Source organism: Vicugna pacos, chromosome 36 (genome assembly GCF_048564905.1).
Source record: "Vicugna pacos chromosome 36, VicPac4, whole genome shotgun sequence".
Classification (NCBI taxonomy): Eukaryota; Metazoa; Chordata; class Mammalia; order Artiodactyla; family Camelidae; genus Vicugna; species Vicugna pacos.
The window spans coordinates 3,652,946-3,680,307 of NC_133022.1; the positions used below are offsets into that span (position 1 = coordinate 3,652,946).

At 36.8% G+C, this 27,362-nt stretch overlaps 1 long non-coding RNA gene across 1 annotated transcript in view; it reads left to right on the forward strand.

Annotated features, from left to right (window-relative positions):
• The first annotated feature begins 698 nt into the window (after nucleotides 1-698).
• The window catches only part of LOC140691625 (uncharacterized), a 40,728-nt gene continuing 14,064 nt past the window's right edge, over nucleotides 699-27,362 (forward strand). The window contains exon 1 of the long non-coding RNA XR_012067373.1: nucleotides 699-913. This is a non-coding gene — a long non-coding RNA (uncharacterized lncRNA). The remainder of the gene's footprint in view (nucleotides 914-27,362) is intronic.

A 27,362-nucleotide genomic window follows, 5' to 3' on the forward strand; every position in this document is an offset into this window, starting at 1 on the left:
GCGGCGCCCCCCGCGGCCCGGGACGCTCGCGCGCTGCCGGCGGCCCCGGCGAGGCAGTGCAGGGAGCGCGTCCCGCCTGGAGGCCGCCCCCTGCCCTCGCCCCCCGAGGCCCGCGCCGGGCGGCCGCCCAGTCCTCCCCGGTCTGCGCGGCGCCACGCCGGCGCCTGCGAGTTTTCTTCAGGTGGGCAGGGGGCCCGCTGGGACGCCTCGGTGTTTAGGACGGGAGCCACCAGAGTCGCCAGTTGTGTCCCGGGTTGGAAACAGCCCGCACACGCCCTTGTTGCAGCTCTTTCGCTTGGTCAGTGTTTTTCTCGCGGAGGCTGGAGGGCTCCATGAGGTTCCTCTGGGTCGTGAGGAGAACATGATTTGCGCGGCCCAGAGAAAAATGAAATTGTGCGAAATTTTAAGAATTTCAAGACTGTGGTGGCAGAGCATTGGAACAGACTGGTCCTCATGAGTGTGACTGCTCAGGTGTTGCCCATTAAGCCCACGACGCCAGCCCTGCCTCCAGGCACCCCCTTTCCCGTGTTCAACCGGGGGTATCCGTTTTAGCCCCGTCTCCCCTACTTTCTTGACCTTTAGGGGACATTGTTGTCTATCTCGGACCTACAGGGGAGGGACTCTTTCAATAAAGGGTGAAAAAAGCCACTACCTTTTTAGAAACCATGCTCCTAACCCCTCTTCTCATTCATGTTAATTTAATGGCTGCCTTGATATCTTTCAAAGGAGCTTCCTCAAAACCGTGTGTTTCTGAAGCCCAGGAACACTTTCTGTGTTGTTCTGAACACGCTTGTAAGGAGGACAATCCTCGGTGTGGAAGAGCTCAGGAGAGGCCACAGCTGAACTCAGACATCAGGAGAGAGGGGCTTTGAAACTGCCTGAAAGCCATCCTGGTTTTGATGACAATGTGCAGGTATCTGGCTCTTTTTAATGCAGGGAAAAGATGTTAAGTTTAAAAAAACTTTTTTTTCATTTAAAATCTTCCAGATTATTTTCTTCTCCCTTTTGAATGAAATTTATTTTATGTTTTGCCGTAAATAAAATTAGTTGATTTACCATTCTTTGATTAGAAATGAATAAACATAAGTGCTATAGTCAATTTTTAGTAATCACACCACTCTCACACACAAGATTTCATTTAACTCTCACAGAATCCCTGTGGGGAGACCCTCACATTGCCATTTTCCAGAAGAAAAACAGCCTCAAGAATATGAAGTGACTGACCCAAGGTCACACAGCTAGGAATAAGTGGGGAATCTGAGGTTGGATTCTCAGGACAATGCAGATCTTTTATTTCCAAATCCATACCTACTCCATTGTATCACAGTGCCTTTTCAATAGTTAGTCTCTTGGTATACAGATATGAAAGTTCACAGGTTAATCCTTTGTTAGAGTCTCCACTTTTTGTAGCCAGAGATAGCTTCATAGTAGATTAAAATAAAATTCAGTCAGCATTACCTTTCTCTTGAAAATATTCAGTTAGTGGTCAAAGAGTGGGATAGTTTTGGCCTCATTTTTAGGATAGTTTCCCATGAAGAAGTCTGTGTTGAACAATACCAAAAGTATGCCCGCTGTGCCTTCTCCCATCAGCCAACATCTATTGCATATGTAAAAATCCTTTCTGTGGTAATATAAATAGAATAGACTAGCATTTATCTTTTATAAATCTGCCTTTCCAATTGACCTTAAGTTTTCTTTTGACTTTTGTAGTGGTAGCCCATCTGGGGCTGAGCATGCACGTATTATTTATATTTTATCAGTTTAGAGTCTATATTTTAGTTAATAAGTTTCATCTCACATGCTTGTCTTGATGATTGGCAATGAATTTCTATAGCATTGTTGTGAAATAACCTTCTCCCACCGTGCAGCCCATCATTATAAATAACACTAAAATATACCTAAGTTGTCTACCATTCCTCATCTACTATAGATTATTTATACTGGGGTTGAGGGAATCATGTTTCAATGTGTTTATTATGTCTACCATTGCCAGGAAAGTCTGCTGGTAGTCTGCTGAACATCAGCTAAATCTTCTTTAGATCATAGTGACCTGTCTGGAAGCACTAAAAATTGCTGTCTGTCTTCCTGTTGTTTATCTGGCTGCTTCACTGCATCCCAAATCTAATGCAGATTTTCCTGGCATCCCAGTAGCTCCTTGGTAGATAGACCTCTTGCTTCCTCCTGGCAGGCCAACTGACAAATGCCAGATGCTACCTCTTGGCTTCCTTTGATTTGCCCTTCAAATATGTGGCCAGGTCTTTCCTCATGTGGCCGTCTGATTCCATGTTTTGTGTGCTCTTCAAAGACAGGGGTCTCAGGCACAGAAATTTTTCAGAGAGAAATAAGTCTATGTAGAAATTTTGAGTCTCATCGACTATAGTAAAATACATGAATCAGATAATTAGAAACTTGAGAGCTGATTCAGTTCACAACTAAAACATTAAAAGTCTCTTTATGCCAGATAAGTATTTGCCAAATTTAAATCAGAAGATCATTGGAGTATGAGAACCTTAACAAGTCTCATGATTGGGCAAGCAATGGTTCCTTTATTTCAGCCTTGAATTTTTCACTTTTTTAGGACACATTTAAGAGAGCCAGAGGAAGTCTGTCCTTCTAAGCACATTTAAGGGGAAGCTAATTTATGCTTGTGCATTTTTTTACGCAAATTTATGGGTTTGGATTTTAAGATGTCAAACAGAAAGAGCAAGGTGGGAATAAATAGCATGGGGAATAGGAGGCAGGTGACTTTAAGGCGAGGGCCTCCTGGAGTCTGAAAAATACAGCTAGTTGTAGAGATCAAGTTCAACTTGAAATGGGGTTCTCAGGGGTCAGACTGCACAAGGCAGGGCTTTCACCTCATGTTGTTTATATTAACAGATTAACTTTATTGTCCCTTTCCCCGGCAACATCTTTCTCTCATGTTATTGATCTTTATTCAGTTACTTGTATTTATAATATTTTTTAATCTTAAAAGCTCCCCAAATTTGACCCTAGATACAGATATTCATGAATAGTGAACTGGTTCTAACACAGATTCTTTTGTGCCTCTTCACAAGATGGGATTGGAGACCTCAGTATTCATGAGTAATTCTACAGGTTTTAGTAATGGTTCTCCATTAGAATATTCTGAATGCCTCCTCTTTTCAGCTTTGCTAACTCTAATTCTAGAGATAAATTGAATAGGGACTCCACTTTTACAGGCTTGAAAGATGAGATCTGAATTGTCATTGCTTATGATGTGGGGAGCATCTGAAAAAGGAGTCACTGGAACAAAAATAGTGAACAAAAGGTAGCAGTTTAACAGACTGGTATGGGATGATATTGTAATTAAACAGAATTTAAGTTTAAGACCCCAAGTTAAAAGTCACAAGGGTAAAGTTGAAAAGTGAAAGATGATTTGCAATTGAGAAGCTTCTCACTTGGTGACTTTATGTGTTTTCATTCAAGGTAAGGATCAAAGGGATACTTTACTTAATGATAGATAATAGATAATAGTTCTTTGAATGTAGCTGGATAGGTCAGCTAGGTTAGAAAGAAGATTTTTTTTCTGTGAATATTTAAAAAGAAAATATTGAAGAGCATATTCTGAAATCAAGTTAATTTAAATGTTTTATTTTTGAAAAGAAGGTCAAAGCTGTATTTAAATATAGTTGGTTAATTTCTTCCATCCAGTTTTTAAGCTTTCTGTTTATAGTCATTGTCAATTTGAAAGCTTAGTCTTGCAGTAGAAATAAAAGTAGCTGGGAAAACAGTGAAGCATGACTTAGAGTTTCTGCCTTCTGCTGTTAAAGTGATCTTTTATAGCTTCTTGCTATTTCCTAGCTCAGAGGCAGTGTTAGAGAAGCAAAGCATTTGAGGTCAGAAATCATTTGTCAGGCTAATAGGAATGATTTTTTCAAGAGTTTCCCTAAACATGACAAAGTTAGGTGAGGGAGGGAATGTTTCCAAAATGAGAGAGAATTGCTCACATGGGAAAATTCCTCAGGGAAGCTGGTAGGTGGAGATGAAAAGGAATACATCACATTTCTTAGTGACTTAACATTGAGAAGTAGGAAGATGGTTGAAGTAATCTCTTGTTATTATCTCTTCAACTTCTATCATTTGATTAACAAGAACCTCAAGGAATTAATATTTAGAGTAATAATATAAAACATTGGATTCCCCAAGTATTGTCAATAAATGACTCTTTCCTTTCCACCCCCTTGCTTTATTCTTATGTCCTTTTCTTTCTGGCAAGGTTACTTCTGAGCTGCTTAGTGGGTATAAAGTCCAGAAACTCCTTATGGAAAAGTGTTAAATGACTATCAATATTAAAATCATAAACAAATTAACACAGGCATGAAGAAAATCTCTCTTCTGGAAAGTAAAATAACAGCAACACTTGTTAAGTGAACTTGAAAATAAAAACATTAAAATGTATGTCAGCACATTTGCATCCATTAATGTTCAGTTTTACAAGCTGTGTGATAAGGCAGTTTTTTTAAAGAAACTTTTCTGTGTTTTAGTATTTTATGTGCTAGTACTTGTTCTTCTCTTTGTAAGCCTAAAAATGCATTTATGAGAGATGTAGGAAATATCAAAAAAAGGTAAATATAGTAAGATGTGCTTAATATATATTTATTGATAGGAATTAATTATATGCACTTATTGGATATCTATTAAGTCCTATGCTTTGGAGATAAGAATAAAATATAAGATATAGCCCCTGTTCAAAGATGTTTACCACTTAGTTATGATTTTAAACTTAAGGGTCATTAATCATAGAGGATCACTGAAAAGAGGTTTACTGGCCCTGACTGCAAGTCTATGTGGAGTTTAAAGAAGGGAACAATCTTGAGTTGAAGTCATCCTGGGTAGCTCATTACATTAGTATGAATGTTTTCTTTTTGACTTCCAGAGAGTAGGGAGACCTTTCCTTTCCAGGGCTAAGTCTTCTCTTTATCTCTTGCCTAAGGCAGGAGTAATTATTCAGAATCCTGAAGAGTTTTGGGAAGAGAAGGCAAGGGAGGAGGTGGATAAGGTGAGAAGATTGTGGTGGGCAATTTCTGTACATCTATAGGTGTTCTAAATTAATAAAGTCTGAATTAGAAGAATGGGAAGAAAATTTAAATATTGTTCCATTACCTTAAAGTAGATGTAAAATTGTAATCTATTAACTAAGCACTATAGTCTATGAGAGGTCCCTACAGGTCTTACTTCAATGTTAAGACTTGGTTTTCCACAGATGATACATTTGACCTCAGTTACTGCTTTAACACTAAAAATAATTTTATCCAAAATTTCTTCTTTTCTTAAACAAAATCTGCTTAATAATACTCTTTTGTAGACAATGGGACAATAAGCTTTGGCCCCAATTCAAAGCAGAAAGTCACAAATTTGAGATCTGAATTTACAATGATTGTATCTTTTATTTATGTGGTTTTTTTTACAGGTGACTTGTTTGTCATTTAACAAGTATTTTTTGAGCTCCTGGCATGTGCCAAACACTGTTTTTAGGTACTAGAGATACAACAGATAATAGAGATAGAGTGGTAAGTAAGACAGTCTCTACTTTTGTGGAGCACATACTGTAGTTTGGGAGTGGAGAGTGAGAAAAGGGAAAACAAATAAAAAGCAAAAACGTAAACAAGGTAATTTATGAGCAGTGTTGTAAAAATAGAGAAATGGGGTGATGGGTCAAGATAGAGGTGTAGGGCCCAGGTAGATACTGCATAGAAAGATTCCGATAGGACAGAGAAGGTTCTCTGTGGAGATGGTTTTTAACCTGAGAGCTTGACAAGGAGAATGGGTTGGCCATGGGGAGAACATTCCAGGCAGAGGCAGCTTCCATGGTGAAGGCTTTGAAACTGAAGTGAACTTGGTTTGTTTGAGAAATGTGAAAAAAAGCCAGGGTGGTTGTAGTATAGTGACTGAATAGGGAGTGGTATGGATAAAATTGAAGAGGCAACAGAGGCTTGATCATGTAGGGCCTTGTAAATAATAGTGGGAAATTTTTCATTGCTCAGTTCTATGTGCAAAGTCAAAATATTGGAAGGTGTGTATAGGAAAGCACAAGGCCTTTATGTTTAAAAAAATACTGTTCTGGCTGCATTCTGGAGAATGAATTGAGGATGGCAAGAGTAGAAGCAGGAAGACCAGTTGAGGATTCTGCAGGGGAAGGTCCTGGCTATTCTCATTTTTGGTGGAAGAGACTGGGATACAGGATGCTCAGTGACTTGCCCAGGCTCATACAATCAGGAAGCAACCAAGTGAGCCTTTCTCAATTTAGTTCTCTTTAACTCATATCCCGGATATGAAGAACTGGGAGTCTTTGAGCCTAGTTGGGAAGAACAGAAGACTTGGTGGTAGAAAGTTTCATTCAGGTTCTGGCTCCGTCACCTACAAGATGAGAGAACCTGGAGGAAGCCACTTGGTACTCAGCTTCTGTCAATTTGTGATTCCTTTTTCAAAGAGTTCTTATTAGGAGATATAATTCTTATGAGAAATAAGATTTAGATATGAAAGAAATATCTGTGTTTCTCAATGCAAATGAAAGAGCTATAAATTTTTAAAAGGCCTCATAAAAGTAGAAAAGTTGAAAGGGATTAAAAGTGAAGACAGCCAGGAGCTTGTTTGCCTTCCTGCATTTTAAAAGTTGTGAAAGTTCAAAATAAATTGATCAGGAATATACTGATTCTGTTGTCAGTGGCTTGAGGGCAATAAAGGGGTCAGTTGTTTAGAAGCCAAACCCCTTCTCTGCTGACTCTGGGAGACTTACATCTTTGAGAAGACAAGATATTCACCTGGAACGATATACAGACCAAAATGGAGCTGAGAAGTAGTAATATAGCTTATTAGATGAGTGACTTATGAGGGGAAGGTAATATAATCGTTTTTCTTGGTGTTTCTTAGTGTTTCATTTATTCTACAGAGGGATGGCAACATGTTTTATGGTCTATAGAGCTTGTTTTCCCCTAAAGTGAATATCCAAACTCATAAGGACTCATTTATTTGAGATCACAAGAGCTAGACAGTTCTGTAGTGGGTGGGCATTTGTGTAAAGAAAAAATCACACAAGCTGTTTGGCATTGTTTTGGCGAGAACCCTCTGGGTTTGGACTGAATGTTTCACTTTGCATCCAAGTTACATTTGTGCCCTGTTGGCACAGCCTAATGCTGATGAGTTAGATTGGGAGAAGGAAGATTGTTGTCTCACTACTTGGCTCTGGGCCATTTTGGTGCTTAAAGAAATATTGATCCCGGAACTTCCAAATAATAGCTAAGAGTGGACATGAGGAGCAGGTCAAAATTTCTTTGACAATTTAAATAGATTTTCCAGAAAATATATAAACAGTTCAAAGTCCAACATATTTTAAAAATTACTGGATTTTGATTTGGAGGCAGAAAGACTGTGACTAGGAATGATTGCACTAATTGCTTTGCTTACATGGAAGCAAATCAGTTACTTACCTGTCAGCTGTTCAACGTTATCTAAATTATTTCTTCTCTTTGAACCTCAGTCTCCTAACCTAAACAATATGAGGAAACAGTACATCTTCTCTGGGTTACTGTGGTGGATAAATGCAGCAATATATCTGTAAGAACTGTGTGCCTGGCACATAGGAAGCATCAAACCTATGTGAATTTCTCACTAGACCAGGAGCAATGTGTTAACTGTGAGGTCTTTGGCAGAGCAGACCTGGGTCTTTGTTTGAATATGTAAACTACCAATAATACTGACCTTTGCTTGTGTTCTACATGGATTTTTAAATTGACAAATATTAAGTTGCTGAGCTGGGGTATAAATTAGGAGTGAAAGAGGAATACTTTCCTCAGTAGGTAGTTATCTTTTTTTTTAATTTAAAAATACTTTATTGCTAAAAAATACCATCATCTGAGCTTTCAGCAAGCCAGTTTTTTTGCAATAGTAACATCAAATATCACTAATCACAGATCACCATAACAAATACGGTAATGAAAATGTTTGAAATATTGTGAGAATTACCAAAATATTTCACAGAAACACAAAGTGAGCAAATACTGCTGAGAAAATGGTGGTGATAGACTTGCTTGACATATGGTTGTCACAAACATTCAATTTGTAAAAATGCAATATCTGCAAATCTTTTTTTAACTTTTTTTTATTGAGTTATAATCATTTTACAATGTTGTGTCAAATTCCAGTGTAGAGCACGATTTTTCAGTTATACATGACCATACATATATTCATTGTCGCATTCTTTTTCACTGTGAGCTACCTCAAGATCTTGTCTATATTTTCCTGTGCTATACAGTCTAATCTTCTTTATCTGTTCTGCATATGCCTGTCAGTATCTACAAATTTTGAACTCCAGTCTGTCCCTTCCCTTCCCCTCCCCCTTGGCAACCACAAGTTTGTATTCTATGTTGGTGAGTCTGTTTCTGTTTTGTATTTATTTATTTATTTATTTATTTATTTATTTATTTATTTATTTGGATTCCACATATGAGTGATCTCATATGGTATTTTTTTTTCTTTTTCTGGCTTACTTCACTTAGCATGACATTCTACAGGGACATCCATGTTGCTGCAAATGGCATTATGTTACAATTTTTTATGGCTGAATAGTAGGTAGTTATCTGAGTAGATTTTTAGGAGCTGGAGGAAGCATGAAACAGTGGAAAGAGCTTGGACTTTCATGCCAGACAGTACTTGCCTTGAATCTTAACTGTGCTACTTACTAGCCCTGTGTCCATAGCAGGGTGGAAGAAGTTGTCAGTTTTGGAGCTTATACCTACCTCTTTAAGCCAGTTTTTATCTCTGAAACATTGTTTGACTCTCCTGGTATAGCAACAAAAAAATGGTCTTTGATTATTTTATCTTTTATTTCAATCGTAGGCCCCTAGATCTTAATAGAACACTCCTCCAAAACTTACCAGTCTTGGATCATGTATCATGACTAAAGGATACTAATTAACTATTTAATTAACTATTCCAACTAATTTCAACTAAGGTGAGTATGGCTGACAGTGATTAAATATGTGACTCCTTTCAAGAAATGCTTGTACAAGTTACACAATTCTAAAATAAAATGAGTTAATATTAGAGAAATTCTTAGCCCTATAACAAGACAAACTGGGTAAATGTTTATATATAGGAAGCTTAAGTTTGTAATTTTTAACTTATATCACATATGATTTGGAAAAAAGGGATTATTTTAAATCTGAGTTTAACTTTGTTTCAGCATAAAGCCATTCGGTGATGCTGAAACTACTTTAGTCTGTTATTGTAACAAACTCCACCCACTGTCAGTCACAGCAAAGTTTCACACATTAAAAGAATGATAATCTTTCTATAGACATTTGTTAAGCACATATTGTCTTTTCGTATTGGAAATAGTGGATAAAGGAATATATCCCTCCCCCAACCTCCAGCATTGAATTAATCCTTGAAGGATTTTGAACACACGGTTGTAATATGAGAAGTACACTCTCCTAAGAAGGCATGTAACCTGGGATCTCCTGGCCTCTGGCTGGTTAGGATGGGCTTCTTAGAGACCGTTGAAACTGGGGCTGAGAGAAGGAGTGTGGGGTTCACCATTTGGAGGACAGTGGGAGCAGAGGGAGCAAGTGTGCTTGGATTTTACTTTGAACTCTGTACTGCTTACCAACTGAACTCACACTGGCTTGTAATTGTGGTTCAGTTAATGGTATTTCCTCCTTCTGATGGACCTGCCAGCAAGCCTGAAGTGATAGTGAAGGTTGTTTAAAATATTTAGATACTTCAGTGCCCTCTTATTGGGTAATTCTCTGGTACAAAACAGAGTTGACCTTTTGCAATACTTTTTTTTTTCCTCTTTGTTTCCACAATACCAGTCTCTATTCCCCCTCCTTTCTTACTGGCTTGCTTTCTGATTATCTTTCATTTGACTTCTAAATTTTGAAGGCTACCAGGTCTTGATCCCAGGCAACCTCATTCCTCTACTTGTACCCTTTCCCTGAGTCATTTCATGAATCCCCTGGGTTACCATGGCTTTAACTACCATCCATAAGCTTATGACTCCCAAATATATCTTTCCTTGGACTCTAGAGTTGTGTATTAAGATGCCCACTGACATCTCTATCTTGATAAAGGCATGTAAAACTTACAATAGGCAGAGTAGAATTCATGATTCTAGCCTAAACAATTCTGTACTCACCTCTGTTCCTCACTGCCTGCTCCCTCCCATATAATCTATTAAGAAGTTTTGGTGATTAGCCTTCTAAAGGGTTAACTTGCTTCCTTATCTACCACTCTGGTACAATTCATCATCTTTTCTTTCCTGTTCTCTTGAAAAGCCCTCCAGACTGATCTTCTTTCTACTTTTGCCTCTTTACAGTCTATTCACCATAAATCAGTCAAAGTTATGTTTTTTGAAAGATCATTTTTTGGGAGTAGTTTAGACTTATGGCAAAATTTAGAGGAAAGTACAGAGATTTCTCGTATGCCCTGTACCCCATCACATGTATAGCCTCCCCTGTTATCACCGTCTCACAAGAGAGTAGTGTATTTGTGGATGGATCAATGGATGGATCTACCTTAACACATCATTATCACACAAAGTCTATAGTCATTCTTAAGTTGTATATTCTATAGATGTAGACAAATATTTAACGACATGTAGCCACCATAAACATGTCATACACAGTATGTTCACTGCCACCCAAATTCTTTGTGCTCTACTTATTCATCCTTCTCCTCCTAAAACCCTAGCACCCATCAATCTTTTAATTATCTCTGTAGTTTTGCCTTTTCCAGAATATTATATAGTTGGAACCATACAGTATATAGCCTTTTCATACTGGCTTCTTTCGCTTCTTTTCACTCATACACTTACGTTTTGCCATGTCTTTTCATGCCCAGAGTTGTCTTTTAAAGACATAAATTCAATTATGTCCTTCTCCTCATTTAAATACCTCCATTATTTTTTCAGTACCCTTAGCACAAAAATCCAGCTTCTTTACCCTGGACTATGTCCCCATCAGTTCTCTTCGATTAACCTCTTACCTTCCTTCATCCTACTTACTGTGCTCCATGATCATCTTCACGTTCTCACAAATGTCAGAATTGTTACCACCTTCATACCTACACTTGCCATCCTGTCTGCTTGGGATGTTTTATGTCCCTGGTTATTGTACTAAGAGAAGTGTATTGACTTCTCATTTCAGGTCTCACTTTAAAAATTGTTTCAGAGAGATTTTTTTCTGGTCATACCATTTACAGGAGTCTACAGTGCTTTTTGTCAAAGCACTATCACAATCTGAAATTATTGTAAATGTTGTTTTTTTCCTCACATCTACTCTGTCACCTCTTAGGATATGAAAGTAAGCCTCATGGTGATGGTTTGGTTGACAGAAAAGACAGCAGATCCATGTAAAGATACTGGTTCACAATCCCTTACTCTTTGGGGGTCAGAAATATTTTAGAATTTAATTTTTATCAAAAGATCATTCTAATTTTATAGAGGTGTTATGATACCTATACAATATATTATGTAGCATCACCATCTGGGTCTAAAGCAATATCCCATAATCAAACATGTTAGTATTTGTTTAGAGTAATTTAAGAATATTCATTCTAAGTGGAATGAATGGAGTTCTTATGTTGGTAGGTTACATTTTGCTGTCAAGTGCAATTTGGAAAAAAATGTTTTGTTTTTCAGAACTTCTCATATTTTGGAGTTGTGGATGAGGGATTGTGGAACTTGGTGAAGTTTCATTAACGTTGGGTGTAAGAAGCTCCTTCCGTCCTCGTGAGATCTTTTTCTCCCTCTGATCCCTCCTGACTGTTCTGGAGATTGTTCTGGAGATGCCTACCTTCCACTAGGTCCAGTAATCCATGTTATGTCATGTAACTGCATTACTGAGGGCTTTCTACCAGGCTGAGTGAATTAAGTCTCTTTCTCAGACACAGCATTCCTGAGCAGCCCTGCACTTCTTGCCTGAACTCTACTCATAAGTGGCAATCCTAAAACAAAGTGATTGAATTGGAGAAGAGAAAGGACCGTGAATGGCAGGATGTTTTTATACTTGGTTGCATTGTTCCTTTTATAGACTTTCCTCTTGCTAAGTTTCATCTTAAGGCCTGATTTGAGTCTCACTCAATAAAAGATAATGAGAAAAATAATTGCTCAGTAGGAGAGAACAGAAAACTGAGAGTAATCTTAATTCATTGACTGTTTATCCATATAATTATTTAATAGACCATTTAGAATTTATAATAAATCAAAAATCTGGTTATTATTTTCCTGCACTCCTTTTAAAAACAGATTTAAATAGTGCTTAAAATTTTAGCCAAATTTCAGAAGATAAACTTTTACATTGTGTTAAATTTTATAAAACAATGGTTGTAGTGAAAAATGACAGGATGATCTTTGATTCATCACCAAAGGTGTTGGATAGCTTAATAAAATAATCTGTTATACAATTCACATGGTAACTATTTCTGCATTAAACCCTTTTAGTTTTTACATGTCACAGTGTAGATCCTGAAATGACTGAATGGGAATAAAGTTACTGAACTTTGGATCTCCTTTAGCTTCTCTGCATTTAAATAATAGAACCATTTAATTTCTGTACCACTGCTCTCGACTAAATGGCACGTGCTTAATTTATTGTTTTTACAAGGAAAATAATTTATTTCTGGATGTTGAAATTTAGTCCCATGCAGCTTCTTCCCTACATTTTCTTCTATGAAATTTATGGTATCTGACCTTATGTTTAAGTCTTTGATTCATTTTGAGTTTGTTTTTGTGAGTGGTGCAAGATAGGGGTCCAATTTTGTTTTTCTCTGTGTTTTCCTTTAGTTTTTACAACACCGTTTGTTGAAGAGAGTATCTTTTCCCTGTTAGGTGTTCCTAGTTCCCTTGTTGAATATTAGTTGACCATATATACAGTGGTTTAAATCTGAGTTGCCTATTCTGTTTTAGTGCTCTGTGTGTCTGTTTTTGTGCCAGTATCATACTCTTTTAATTTCTATAGCCTTGTGGTTATAGTTTGAAATCAGGAAATGTGATGCCTAAGGCTTTGTTCTTTCTCTGGATTGCTTTGGCTATTCAGGGTTTTCTGCAGTTCAATACAACTTTGGGATTGCTTTTCTTTTCCTATTTCTAGTTTAGTGAATGCCATTGGATGTTTAACAGGGATTGCATTGAATCTATTGATGGCTTTGAGTTATATGCACATTTTAACAATATTCTTCTGATCCATGGATATGGGATATCTTTCCATGTGTTTGTGTCTAGTTTGATTCCTTTCAACAGTCTTGTGAGTTTTGTTGTACAGATTTTTCACTTACTTGGCTAAACTTATTCCTCAATATTTTGTTGTTTTTGATGTTATAGTGAATGGGATCATTTTTTAAAATTTCTTTTGAAGATGTTTCATTATTAGTGTAGACAAATGCAATTGATTTCTATATGCTTATTTACTATAATTGTTCTATAATTGTTTTATAACTTTTCTTCTGCAAATATTCCTCCCTTCATACAAGTAATATCAGATGTATTTATCTAGACCAGGAATGATGAGTGTAATGATCTATTGAGAACCAAGTCATCCTTTTGAAGCACAACACCTCATGTAAAGTCTTCTCTTTCATAGAGTATACTTCAAATTTGATACGTTGCAGAACAGACGTTTACTGGAATTACATTAGTGAAACATGCCATTACAGGTGCAGTTAAGCTTGAATTCTATAGAATTCCAGAGGAGAGAGAGTGCCCTACCCTATGGCATCTCTCCACTTATTCCACCATTGACTTTTCCATGTCCCTCCATAATAAACCTTTATCATATTAAGTATTAGGATAAATGGTTTACAATTACTCCAAACTACTTAGAACACTTATTTAATCCATCTGTTTTTTTATTTCTGTGTTATAGAATGCATCCATGTAGAGTGATCATCCGCCCTTGCAAGAGCCCTGTAAGTTTGGTATAGGTACAGATGTGAATAAAGCTAGCTTCCTCTCTTGGCCCCTCTGTTTCTACTGTTCTATGTTGCTAAAGAAATTAACAAGGTAATACATTAGAAGTGATGGGACAACAGTCAAAATTTTTAATATAATATTTATTGATGGACTTTTTACGTGAAGATGTTGTAGAGTGATTGGATAAAGTAAAATTTTTCCTTCAATGGCAAAACCCTTTACTGGCTATTAATGTACTTGAGTAGATGCGGAAACAATTCTCTGTGTCTCTGTAATAGTGATTGTCAGAAACTGGCTATTAATTCAGGAGGAATTTATTAAAATGCAGACTACCAAGATAGAGATGTAGGACATGACGGGTAGGATCCAAATAGTCATAGTAATTGAAAAAAATAAGAACAGGTGATTTTCAGAATTCTACTAGAGAAATGCATTGTCTGTTTTTATTACTTAATAGTGGAGTTATCTTATATTTGCTAATGTTTCTTTTTTTCCCCCTTATTTTCTGTCTTCAACAATTTTCTGTGCTTTTGTTAAATCTGATCATCTGATCCTTGGTTTTGTTATTCATACTTTTTTTTCTTAAGTTTGACATACTTCTTGTCACCCAGCTTAGATTCTGATTGTTCTTATGCTTACCTAAGTTATGTGCAAAAGAGAAGATTTACTTAGCTATAATAAAATGAGCTAAATCTGCTTAAAGCCAAGATAGGAAATTAAAAAAAAATTTTTTTTTTAGTTTTAATCTATTTCTTGGTGCCAGAGGGAGGGGTAGTCTGTCAATTATGTATTAAGTTAGACTTTCATATCCACAGTGCACATACAACATCAAAGTTCTGAGCTAAAATGATTTCTTATTAACATTTAAGTAAGATTTTTATCTAATCCAGACACAGTGAGAGGCAGAAACCAAAGGGGTTTAATAAGCACCTTGTCATTGAAGGTCAGGTTCCTAACAGAGCCCTTAATTAGCATGTGGAACATCTTAGGGCTGAAAAATCTCTTGCCAAGTGATTTTCTTTTTTGGCCAGTTCACTCATACAGGTGATAGTGTCAAAGAACTTGCGGCTGAAACTTATTTTACATGTTCTTTCCATAATAGGGATACATTTTCTGTGCTCATGGATTCTCTGCAGACTGAGTTGTTTTCTGGGGGAATGCATATAAGAGTACTAAACATTTTCTGTAAGGTGAAGGAAATGTCAGATTCCATTAGGAATTTGCATAACAACATCATTTATAGGCATTTCATTTGGTTTTGGCTGTTCAGCTGCAATGAACATATTGGGAACTATAAATAATGTGGTTAAATTGTAGGGTTATTTTGTGTTTTATTTTATATATAACTCATTTTGATATTATGGCATAAGTCTCTTATTTAAGGGTTGTTCTTGATTGTTCTGGGATGGCTTTTATGCTTTCAGGGCTATTTGTTAGGTCCTGAAGTCTGTCTAACCTTGGCACTTCTCAAGCCTCATCCCTAAAGCCTATGATCCTGTCTTGTCTCTGTTAAAACCCTCTCTGTTGAAAACAGAGTTTAATGAAGAATTATCATGCTGGGACTGGGATAGAAGTGGGAAATAGTCTATTATTTCACCTTGTCGTACAGAATTTATCACATTGTTTAATGAGTAATCATAGATATGTAGGGATAGAAGGTCCTGTGTGGGTTTGCTAATAACTGCCTATTTAATATTAGATGCCATTTGGCCTCAGTAGCATTCCTTTATTAAAAGTACATAAAATAAATGAATTGGATTAAATGTTCACTGGGCTCTATCATACCAAATATTCAAAGGATCTTAGTATTTGTAATGAAAAAAATTTTTTGTCTAATTGATAAATCTAATTTTTTAGTTTGAACCTGGGAGCAATTTTGCTGTTATAATTTGATTAATTCAATTCAAAACAGCACGCTTTAATGAGGAACCCACTCTGGGTAAAGAACAATAAATAAATATCCTTATAGGTCACATCCATATTCTATCAATGTTCTGTCTTCTTGGGAAGATGGGGAGCTGTTCTAAGGTAAGCAGCAAGGCTCGCTCTTACAGAATTAAACAGGAAAGGAAATGAGGAGCTGCAACTGACCTCTGAGGGGACCAGCACCAGGCCTCGGGAATGGGCAGGAGTGGTGAGGATGCAGAGCAGAGCAACCTCCTCCTCTGAGGCAGGACATTTCTGGGCAATATTAGAGCCCACTACTGTGAGCAAGTAGACAAGTTAGTATAGTCCATACCTGCTGTCAGGAACCTGGTTATATTTAAAGGACACACATAGATAAAAACTTCTAGATAAATCTGAACTCTGCCTGTCCCAAATCAACTCCAAGCTCAAAACTGTATCTTGGAGGCTGTACAGTAACATCTCTAAGTAATCACATTGATGAACCAACATTTCTTTAGGACTTTTAGTTCTTTATTTAAACTGCACATATCATTTTTTCAGCTGAATTTCCAGTGCTTGAATAGGAAATTAACCGGTGCAGACACAAACCTGAGGGAGAGAGACCCTGGCTAAATTGGAGGAGTGATCTTAATCTGCAGCTCTGCTGTGTAGAATAATAAGACATACAGGGGTGTTCTGAGAAGGAAAATGGCAAACTTGACAGTTGAGGAAAGAAGATGTTTCTTTCTGTGAAGATTGACTAGAGTGAGGATGACTGTGGAGGAAGGGGGATTTAGCATGGTTATTTGGTTAATTTTTTCATTCTTAATCCCTGGCATTTCACCATCAGTCTATTAAGTCACTTGGGAATTAATTTATGCAATTGCTTCTAGTTTAATAAAGAGATTAACATAATTTGTAGCATACTCCTGTCCATTTCTGTAACACAGCTATTAATGATCTTTCATTTTGCTCACTTCAAACTATCTTAAAGAAATGCAGTGATTCTTAAAGAAATAAGTCATGAGGCATTTTTGATTTTCCTTATTATCCTCCCATTTTAAATAGATCATTAACTTGAAGTGCATTCTTTTTTAAAATGGCGTTCTTTTTAACTGAGATTGGGTATGTCCATACTTTCATACCTTTCTGAGTTATCATAGAAGAAACCAAAGACTTTGTTTCTGCTTTTGATTTATCCACATTGGGCAGTGCCTTGCTCAGTTGGATGTCACCTCTGAATCCAGACCCATTCTTAGTCTTTCCCCTAGAATATTTTTGACTGATAGAGCTCAAGAACCACCTATTGTTTGTTTCTGGTGCCTAAAGCAGTTATTTATCAGGGAATGAAAAAATGGATTTTATTGGAGAGCAATAACTGAAATGCATTTGGAATGTTGTGAGCAGAAGCCTCAAATTAAGCTTATCACAAGCTTCAAAATGGCATATACCAGGAAATCCATTCTTGCTTTCAAGATAGGAAGAGGGATGACATTATAAATGGAGGTACCTTATTCTTTTCATAAGGAGGACACTGGGAACCGTTCTGACTTGAAATGATGCCTCTTATACAAGTGACTCTCAATTTAATTTGGAAGGTACCTATGCTCACCACTCTAGCACGATGGCCACACCATCGAAATTCAACTTGAAGAGCCAGGCAAATTGGCAGCTGAGGTTTCCATCTCAGATATTCCACTTCAGCTTCTTTTTTCAAAATAGCAGTGGTTGACCTATTTCCTGGGTGGTTGAACTAGATGGTTTTTAAGTTTCCAACCAGAGGAAACAATCTAAACTTGCAACAAAATTAGTACAATTAATTATTTCCAGACCTACAGACTCCCTCCTTCCTTCGTGAACTCAAAAGAGGGCCGAGAAGTTCAATAAACTGAATTTTTAAATTTTGTCCTCATTTCTTCCCTCAGTGTACCTTTGGATTATCTGTGAAAAAAGAAAGGAAATTAATAATACAAACAAGATTATAATGCAAATTATATACCAATTTGGGATAATGCATTATTCAATAAAATAATTTTTTATCTCATACTTATGGAGCATGAACTACATAGCAGGGTATTGTGTAAACACAAATGATGTTTACAGTCAAGAAGTCCTGACATCCATCCATGGACTTTTATCTAATTCCCTGTGGTGTACTGAGTGGCAGCAGGGTGGTGGTTAATCTCTTAAACTCAGGGGTCAGAAAGTCTGCCTTTGTGTCCCATCTCTTTCATTTGCTAGCAGTGTGACTTTGGACAAGTCATCTAATCTCTAAATTTCTGTAAAATGGAGATGTAATCAAGCCTAGATCCCAGGGCTGTTATGAGGATTGTGAAACAATGCATAGAAAGTGCTTATCTCAGTTCCTGGTACATAGCTAGTACTTTATAAATGGTAGTGATTATTATTATTACATTTCTTTTTTGATAGATGGGTACACACTGCCTACTGCAGCCTTTCTGAACAGGAAATCAAAATTTACATGGCAAAATGTCACTAATTCACATTAATGGGAAATATGACCTTATGTGGAAATAGGATTATTCCAGATACAATTAGTGAAGTTAATTTGAGAGTATCCCTAATCCAGTATAGCTTATGTCTTTATGAAAAGGAGACAATTGGACATAGAGACAGAGAGTAATTTATTATGCAGCAACAGAAAACTAACGAAGGTTTTTTTATCTTCTCTTTATCACTTCATCCCTTTTACAAGAAAGTTGAGATCATTTAATTAACAGTAGTAAAAATTAATGGGCACCTGTTTTGTGTTAGGAGTTCTGTACTAAAGAATTCCCGCTAAATATTTATACAAACTTTTCAATAATTTGAGATAGATGTTAGCATCTCCTCCATTTTATCTAAGTAAATACTGAGATTCTAAGGGTTTAAGTTGCTTGTGTAAGGTTCCACAGTTGGCCTGGTGTATATTTAGATGCAAATCTAAAACAATTTGACCCCAAAGCCTTGTGCTTTACAAGTGCTCTTGTCCACATGCCCAAACTGGTACTTGAAGTCTGTGCAATGTTCGGAGTGTCTGTGGGACATGGGGAGGTGGAACATAACTCTCTTTCCATGGCCATCCCTTCCACACTTGATTTGGGTGGCTCTGTGTTAGAGAAGATGCTACTGGGGCTCCCAGCCAGCAATTAGTACAAGTAGGGCCATGATTCTGCCCTTGACCTCAGCTCAGCTCTGCGAAGGCATGTGGGTTAGACTTCTGAAGATTCTCCTCTGCCTTTTGCTTCCAGGTAAAAAGCGTTTCCAGAGAAGTGGAGGAAATTCAGCTTGTCATGGTGTAAAAAAATGTTCATAAATGAAACTCTGAAATAATTCTTACAGTGAGTAGTCTTAGGTGACCATTTTAAGAAACAGTCAAATTTGAGGACTCTCTCAGACCTATTGTTTCTCCTCAGCAAAATTTAATATAACCTATAAAAACATAGGCTTTATATTTCTCTTTTATTATCCAGTCCACATTTTAGTTACTCAATATAATCATGTTTACATTTCTTCACGCATTGATTTACTCATCAAACATGTTTTGAGTGCTGACTATGTGCCAAGAATTTTCTGGGTATTTGGGTTAAAAGGGTCAAAAAGAAAAGGTCCTCATGCTCAAAGGAGGTTCTCATTTTAGTAAGCATTAACACTTTCCTCCACTAACACCTAGGAATATATCCCATCTCCTTTCTTTTGTCTTTTGTTTGTTCTGATCGTCATCATTTTTTTCTTTTTGTTAATCTATTCCAAATTTTAGTGAATCAGTTGCTGATTTATTTGACATGAGCCATATGCTGTCTTTCTTCTCTGATAGACATCAGTACTGCCACCATGAGAATAATATTTTTTTATTGTCCCCTCTACTGTGATTATAATACTGAAATTTTAATATTTGGGCCACTGCCACAAATAAAAAAATATTAAATCACAGAACTTCTGGGGGATAAGATCTGGAGTGCAGATGGTGGTATCAATCTCCAGGAGAGTCATCTCTGAAAAATTTTCCAACAATGTGGCTTAGTAAACACTGGAAATATTAGAAGCCCACAAACCTTGATTTCTCAACAGTACCTTGTGGGGATTCACGAGGATCTTGTAGTGAAAGAAGTGCATGCCCTTTTTATATGACTTCAACAGCTACCAGTAATGCAGTGCTGAGGCAGTCCATATTTAATCCTCAGAAGAGATAGAAGATTATACATAATACCTGAGAGAGGCAAGTTGTATTTTACAGGTATTTTGGCTCATAGCACACATAACCTATTTCAGTTTTTTGGAGGGCCGTGTAACTGAATAGTTTTAATGGAAAAAAAGACTTACTCATTTAAAGGCTGGTTTATTTCTTGCCTATTGTCTATTATTTATTTACTTTTATTTATTTACTTAAAAATACTCTACATCACAGTCACAAAAGTGATGAGCAAATATTGACTGAATCAGTATTCACGATACTCATTACTTCATGTAGGAAACCATTGCTACCTAAATCTGTTCCCAGAGTTAGGGCTCAAAATATATGGTCTCCAATCTAATATAATCCATTGTGCAAACTGATAATCTAATAGGAAAGGCAAAAGGCAAGGAAGGAAGTAGGCAAAGAAGGGAGGAAGAGGGGATTGCAATGCACAATAATAATTACCAATATTCACATTGGTACGTGGCACTAAGGGATCTCAAGGAAGGGTACCCAACCTAGAGTGACTGCGGGTGTGTGTGAGTGTGTGTATGAGAGATCATTCTAGGGGAGGTGATCTGATCTGAATCCTGAAGGGTAAGGAGGAGGAAGAAGTAGGAGGGAGAACATTCCAGGAGATGTTAGAGGAACCTGCTGAGACATGAGGCTTGGAGATAGAAAGGGGACAGGTGGTCACGAAGGACCACTTGTATGGCAAATAAGCAGTTTGAATTTTACTCAAAATGTATTGGGGAAACACTGAGGAATTTAAGGCAGTTTGTTGTGCTTTTGAAAGCTCATTCTGGGAGCCCTGGAAAAACTGGACTGAAGGGATGGTGGGAGAGGAGGGTAGATGGAAGAACAGAGGCCAGTTAGTCTGCCGCAGTGAGTGAGGTGACCCCTGAGTAGTGCCTGAACTCAGGCCTGCAGAGGTGGAAAAAGGAAGTGTCAGCATGCAGAAGTGGAAATAGAATCCCGAGTATTAAGAAAGTAGAAATGACAGATGGGTAGCCTGTACAGAAAACACGGCCTTTTCCCTGAAGCAAGTGTGATTATTCAACTGTCAAAGTGGTACACATTCTCTACCTTCAAATTTATACTAATCCAATTCATGTTTTGGAAGTAGACAATCATCGGTGTTATAACCAGGGCATCTTTATCTTTGAGGAATATTAAGGGCTGTTAAGCATATAGCATCCTGGGCTGCAGTGCTTAATGCAACTTGAATCTTTAATTACTGTTAAATATTCAGATTAAAGAGTTCACTTGGCAGGTATTTTATAGTGTGAATAAATTAAAATCCTTCGTTAAATTAATTTACATTTCATGTGTTTTCTGATAAAGTACAAAACGTGGTTTTCCTGTTTATCTATACTGGGTAACGAGGTTGTCTCAAAGTGCCAAGAATCTAATAATCTCCATTTTGGTGAGAGGTGGGGAGGCTTCTAGATATCAGACTGGCTTTATTAGACAGAAAGCTCTAGACTTTCGCAGGCTGCTCCTTTGGAGGGGTTTCTGAGATACTCTTCTTTTTACTAAGGAACCTTGTTTGCTCTTTATTAAAGTAACACTGGTAAGTCACATCAGTCATAGCACTAGGGAAGCCGATTCTGTATCTTACACGAGAATTCCCACAAAGTAGTTTAGTAATATCCAGTAAATACACATTAGGTTTAATTTTATCCTAATCCTAAATATAAGGGAAGTTGGACTCTACATTTGGATAATAGAAATCTGTGCTTTATTTATCATAGAGAGGATGACAAAAGGAAAATATTGACTTCCTCTCCTTGAAATCTTCCAGCAGGTTGATTTGTTATTCAAAAGTGTGCATAGAAAAATTGTCTCTTGGTATAATAAGAGGAATATAGAAGATAAGAAAGAGATTTTTTTCCCCTTCTACTACCTCGAAGCAGATGGAAGTAATTATGTTTGACATTGTATTTGGGTGGGATGAATTAAGTATTTCTGATGAGACCCAGTACGGGCTTGCAGGAAAACTTGAAGTAAGAAAACAACTTAATTCTTTTAGCAACCTGAAGCATGGTCATTCTGTCATCCTGTTACTGCTTCTGTCCTATTTGCTGATTCTGGCATTAGGTAAGAGGAGCTAAATCATATAGTATTTTTTAAAGTGCAAGATGTTGGGTGAAAAAGTAATTGTTTTGGTGGCAGATTATTGGAAGAAAACTGGCTGGACAAAGTCAAATAGATTGATTTACTGCAGTTTTTCAAAATCTTTACATGCTGATGTAACAACCATGAAAATAACCATGTTTTGAGTGCCTAACCTGTGTCAGGCACTGTTCTAATTACCTTGCCTGAGTTAACTTGTTTCCTACTACTTCTCTATGGATGGATGAGTGCCAATATTATCCTCATTGTCCAAATGAGGAAACTGATGGCAGAGAAGTTCTGAATTTGCCAAACTTACACACAGCTTACAAGTCTTTCTTTGAGGGCAGAATCCAGTTTATAGTATTTCAGACTTTGCTGACCACACCAAAGGTCCATCCCCTTTTCCTTTGGACATCTATTGAAATTAATATTCTGTAGGATACAATCTGAAAAATGTAGCAGAGGAAACACTATGGAGGAATGTTGGGAAGAACATTGCAGAATAATTGTATCTTCTCAGACATAAGAGATATGTACTACTCTAGCCGAAGATCAGGAGATGTTTGCCTCCTCTCACAGGTCAGCCAAAAATACTACAGGCCCATGATTTACTATTTAAATTCCTCAGAACCTAGACTTTCATCCTGGGTGAATTCTTTCCATTTATGGTAGGTAAATCTTTGCTGAGATAGTACTTACAATATTTTAATTAAAAAGACAATGATCCTGACCTAGGCTGTGTCAAGCATGAGCCCTGTGTCCAGATCCTTTAACTTTACCAAGCTTGTGGTCTTAGCCACACTGGCTAAGCCTCAAATCTAACTTTTATCAAATAACAAAGAATTTTAACAGCTTGGCTCAGTTCCCTGCTCACACTAAACCTTTATTCTTCCTAAATTATCTAAACAGGCAGTGCATAGATCAGGAAAATTTAATGGCCAATAAACATAAAATGCTCAATTTTTCTTGTTAATCAAAAAAAGAAAAAGAAAATTGATGGAATATTATTTTTTCTGCCAATCAAACTGGCAACATTTTTTGAGACATAATTGAGATATAAAGAAGTGCACATATTTAATGAGCTTGGTCAAAAGGCACTGTTTCTATTATTTTAATTGTAATAGAAATATCAAGGCACCAAAAAGTAGAGATTAGCCAGGCCATTATATTGCTCTTGTTTATGTAAAATCTGTGCCTGGCAAAAATAGTTATTAAATACTCTTACTGTGTTCACTGCATAAAGGTGGCACTTTTCAATTAACTAACCCGCCCTGGGCCCCAGAGCTAGCACCGCTCAAGGGATAGATAGATGGCCTACTAGGTGGCCATCAACTACAGCTTGACCTTTGCCAGGATTGGTAAATCAGTCATTCCAGAAGGGATGGGAGTGGAAGGCGCTGAAGCCTATACGCCCATGATTTACTATTTAAAATAGTAAATCTGGGCAGAGTTGGGCCCATGTAGCACATCTAATAAGCCCTGCTCCCATTCACCATTTGAGATGTTGAAGTTAAAAGTAAAGCACATATGAAATCTGAATAAAGGGGCCTCATCGAAAGCATGAGATTTTCAGACATCTGCCTTCCTCTCTCTACTTTTCTGTGTGTAGCCTACACACTGAGGAGGGGCACATACATCTTTGTGACTTGTTTAAAACTTATAGGTAATAATGGTCTGGTGCCATGAGAACAGAAAACTGTTACTTGCTACCAGATTATCTCATGCCTAATGAAGAGGATTTTCCTAAGGATTCTCAACAATAATGAGGAAGAACTTTCTAATAATTAGGGCTAATGAAGAATTAAAGGAACCAGGTGACTCCTCCTAGCCAGAAATACTCAAATAGTGTTAGTATGGAAGGGATCAGTTACCAGATAGGGATTGGACTCAGTGACCTCTAAACTACATTTGAAAGCTGAGGGTATATGGTTGTTTTTGTCTAAATGTCTCCAGTCCCCTTTGTTTTCTGAGGCACTTTTTGTCATGAGCAATTAGCAGGATATATTTTTACTTAATGTATGCAAATGAATATTTATGAGCAATTTTAGAAAGCTTCATAAGATAGTACTTTTTAATATAAGCTGTCAGTGTAAAAGTCCAAATTTTAAAGGTGACAACCACATTTGCTTATAACCAGTCTAGGCAAAGATAGAGTAAAATTGAATGATTCAAGAAAGTGTCCGGTAGCACAAAATAAGCAGCCTTTATTAAGTGGTGCAAGTCAATATCAGTTCAAGGATCACCATCTTTTAAAATTTTTATGTCCAGACTCTAGTCTACAGCTCGTAATATTCACTCACTAATTACCTTAAGCATCAAGTGGTAATCCTGAGGCTTATCCCCCACTAACTTGGAGGAGTTGCCACAGTCTTCTGCCTCTGACTATTTTGTGGCTTGATTTATTTGTGTCTTAAAATAAATGTGAATTCATAGCCACAAGAAAATGAATCTTGCTCTACTGAATGGCATTCCCAAGGAAATGAGATTAGCATTACTGTTAGTTATTATTGTCATTGTTATGACTTTTAGGAGAACTAATTTTTGTTTCAGGATCAAATATAATAAAACAGGCATCAGTGCTCTCTGAAACAGTTTGTATCTTTGTTTCTAGTATGCAAATACCTTTTGTGGCACAATACTGAATTCTTTGGGGCAAGCAAATAATATGTTAAAGTGAAAAATTTCTCTTAACAAAGTTGGTTTATGATTTTAAATTTTCTGTCCTTTGAATTTGGAAATGATTCCAAGGGAATCAAGATATTATTTGCTGATTGAAATAATATAATTCTTGAGAAGTAATTAAGATACAGTCTTATAGACGGTATATTAGCTACTGCAGATGAAAAATAAAAAATGTTTTCATTAGAAAGGAATGGCAATGATAATAAAATGATGAGAGACACAGATTGTTCCCTAAACACAGTTAACTGGCATTTTCTTGGTGTGTGACCTTGAGTAAATTTCTTAACCTTTTTCAGCCTGAGTTTCCTCATCAGTAAAATTGGATAAATGTGCCTCACTTGTGCTTATTATATGATTACATGAGGACATATATAAATGCAAAACATGAAATGTTGTCTAGTATATAGTAGTATTTGATAAATATTAATCTGTTGTTACTGTTATTGTCACTGTTAAGTCTTACTGGGATTGAATGCTCTTGGCGCAGGTGAGGAAGTAAGACTAGCATGGGGGAAGAAATATGATGGTGGAAATTGTAGGAGATTGTACACTAGCAACCCTGGCTTCTAGTCCTTATTTTTCCGCTAACAAACTGTTGTGGTCAGCTGTTACTTACTTCTTTGAGTTAACATTAAGATACCAGTTCGTATTTTGTTTGTCTAGATGAAGGAATCCCCCATTTTTTCCAGTTACAAACTTCTTTCATTTTATGTGAGCCAGCATCATGATTTTCAAATATCTTAGTACATGTATTTTATTAATTGTAAATGTTGAGAACTATAGATAATAGCAATCAAGTGATTCACAGCTTCAAATAACTCAACCAGTTCCACAGTCTCTAACTGAGAACCAGCTGTGTTGAGGGCCTTATGAAGCAGAAGCAGAGAGGAATAGGCCCCACACTTAAGGAGTTCAGAGTTAGGATATGTAAAGTGATCCTCCACACATTCTTCTATAATCTTATCCTTTTATTTAAAAATACAATGTTGGTTATAACTCTATCAGATCATGTATGAAAGGATTAAGACCATACAACTGTGTGATTTTGAATGTCAGTATCCTATCATTCACATCTAATTGTGGTCAGAGCAATTAGGATGAAAATAAAGGACAGCTAAGGTGAAATAAATCAATATCTACGCTGGAATTGCAATATCAATTTATTATGCCAGGTCAGAAAAGTAAATGGTGAGTTCTTGTAAGTTACCTGAAAAGAAAAAAACTGTGAAAGTTTTAGACTAAAATTAGATAGAATTTATTGGACAGATGCCATGGTAGAGATCAAAAAAAAAAAAGAAAAGAAAAGAAATGATCTCATTTTTAGGTTGGGAAAAATCCATGCAATGGACAAGGCCTATTCTATTCTATTATACTGAATAGAACTGAAGAATTGTGGGGCCTAAGGAACTGAGCTGTCTGATGCATTTCTCACTCAAGGTGAAACTGCTGACATTAACCACCGAAGAATTAGTCACAAAATTTACTTTTCAGTTAAGGATTATAGATAAATTTGCCCTTCATTTAAAGCATTTTTTCACAAAATCTAGTCACTTAAATCTGTCAGGTCAAGTGTCCTGGAGGAGAAAAAGACTTAGTGAGTTAATAGTTTATGTGGGGGTGACTGTGATTTGCATTCAAAGCAAGAGTTAGTAATGAGCAGAAAGAGGGGGGCTCTCTCACTGACACCAAGTCGGATGGCAAAGAGGATCATCCAGAGCGAATTTCCCAGCTCTTTCAGGTAGAGAATTGCTTTCATATCTTGCTTGTCTTTAATACATTTGAACATAGGGTCTGAGAATACACTTTGCCAACCAGACATACCTTCTAATTATGATCCTTCCCCTCTCAGCCTTTCAAGTCAGAGGAGGCATAAATGAGCCTGGAGAAGGGTGATGGGTGGGCTTTATGTCTGAGATAGTTGATGGCCTTTTGGTGGGAAACTCTGTTAGAATATAGAAAGGGTCCTTTCTAAAAGGAAAAGTTAAAAAACAAATGTATGTGTGAAGCTTTGCTCTCTTTACATCTAAATGTCCATATCAATGGCATAGGTACTAAAAATGTCTGAAAAGAAGAGCTGGGACATCTTCAGAAGTCTATGGGATACCGTTGTTTATTTATATACATATGCACCCACATAAATTTAAATAGTACATATTGATATGTAGAAATTAATAGGACATGTAAATACATTAAATTTTATACAATGCTTAAACATTTACAGAACAACTATAAACACATGAAATGCTTTTTTTAAGCATACATTAAATTTACAGAATAGATAAATTTATATAAAATACATGTATAAATAAATTATATAAATATGAACTTTTATGTAAGATCCTATTTTAAAAAGCAGCATATTGTAAATCCTCTGTTACCTTCTCTTTGCAATTGTATGCTTTATGATTGCTTTTTCTTGTGTGAGGTAGCCTGGTATTTGGTATTTTCTCAGTTAGACCTGAATTACTTGTTGCTGACCAACTATGACAGGGGCTGACTTGGATCGAAGGACACAGTCCTCTTTCTTCCAGAAGATCATCCTGTGACTTTCCTCAAACTAACCTTAACAAC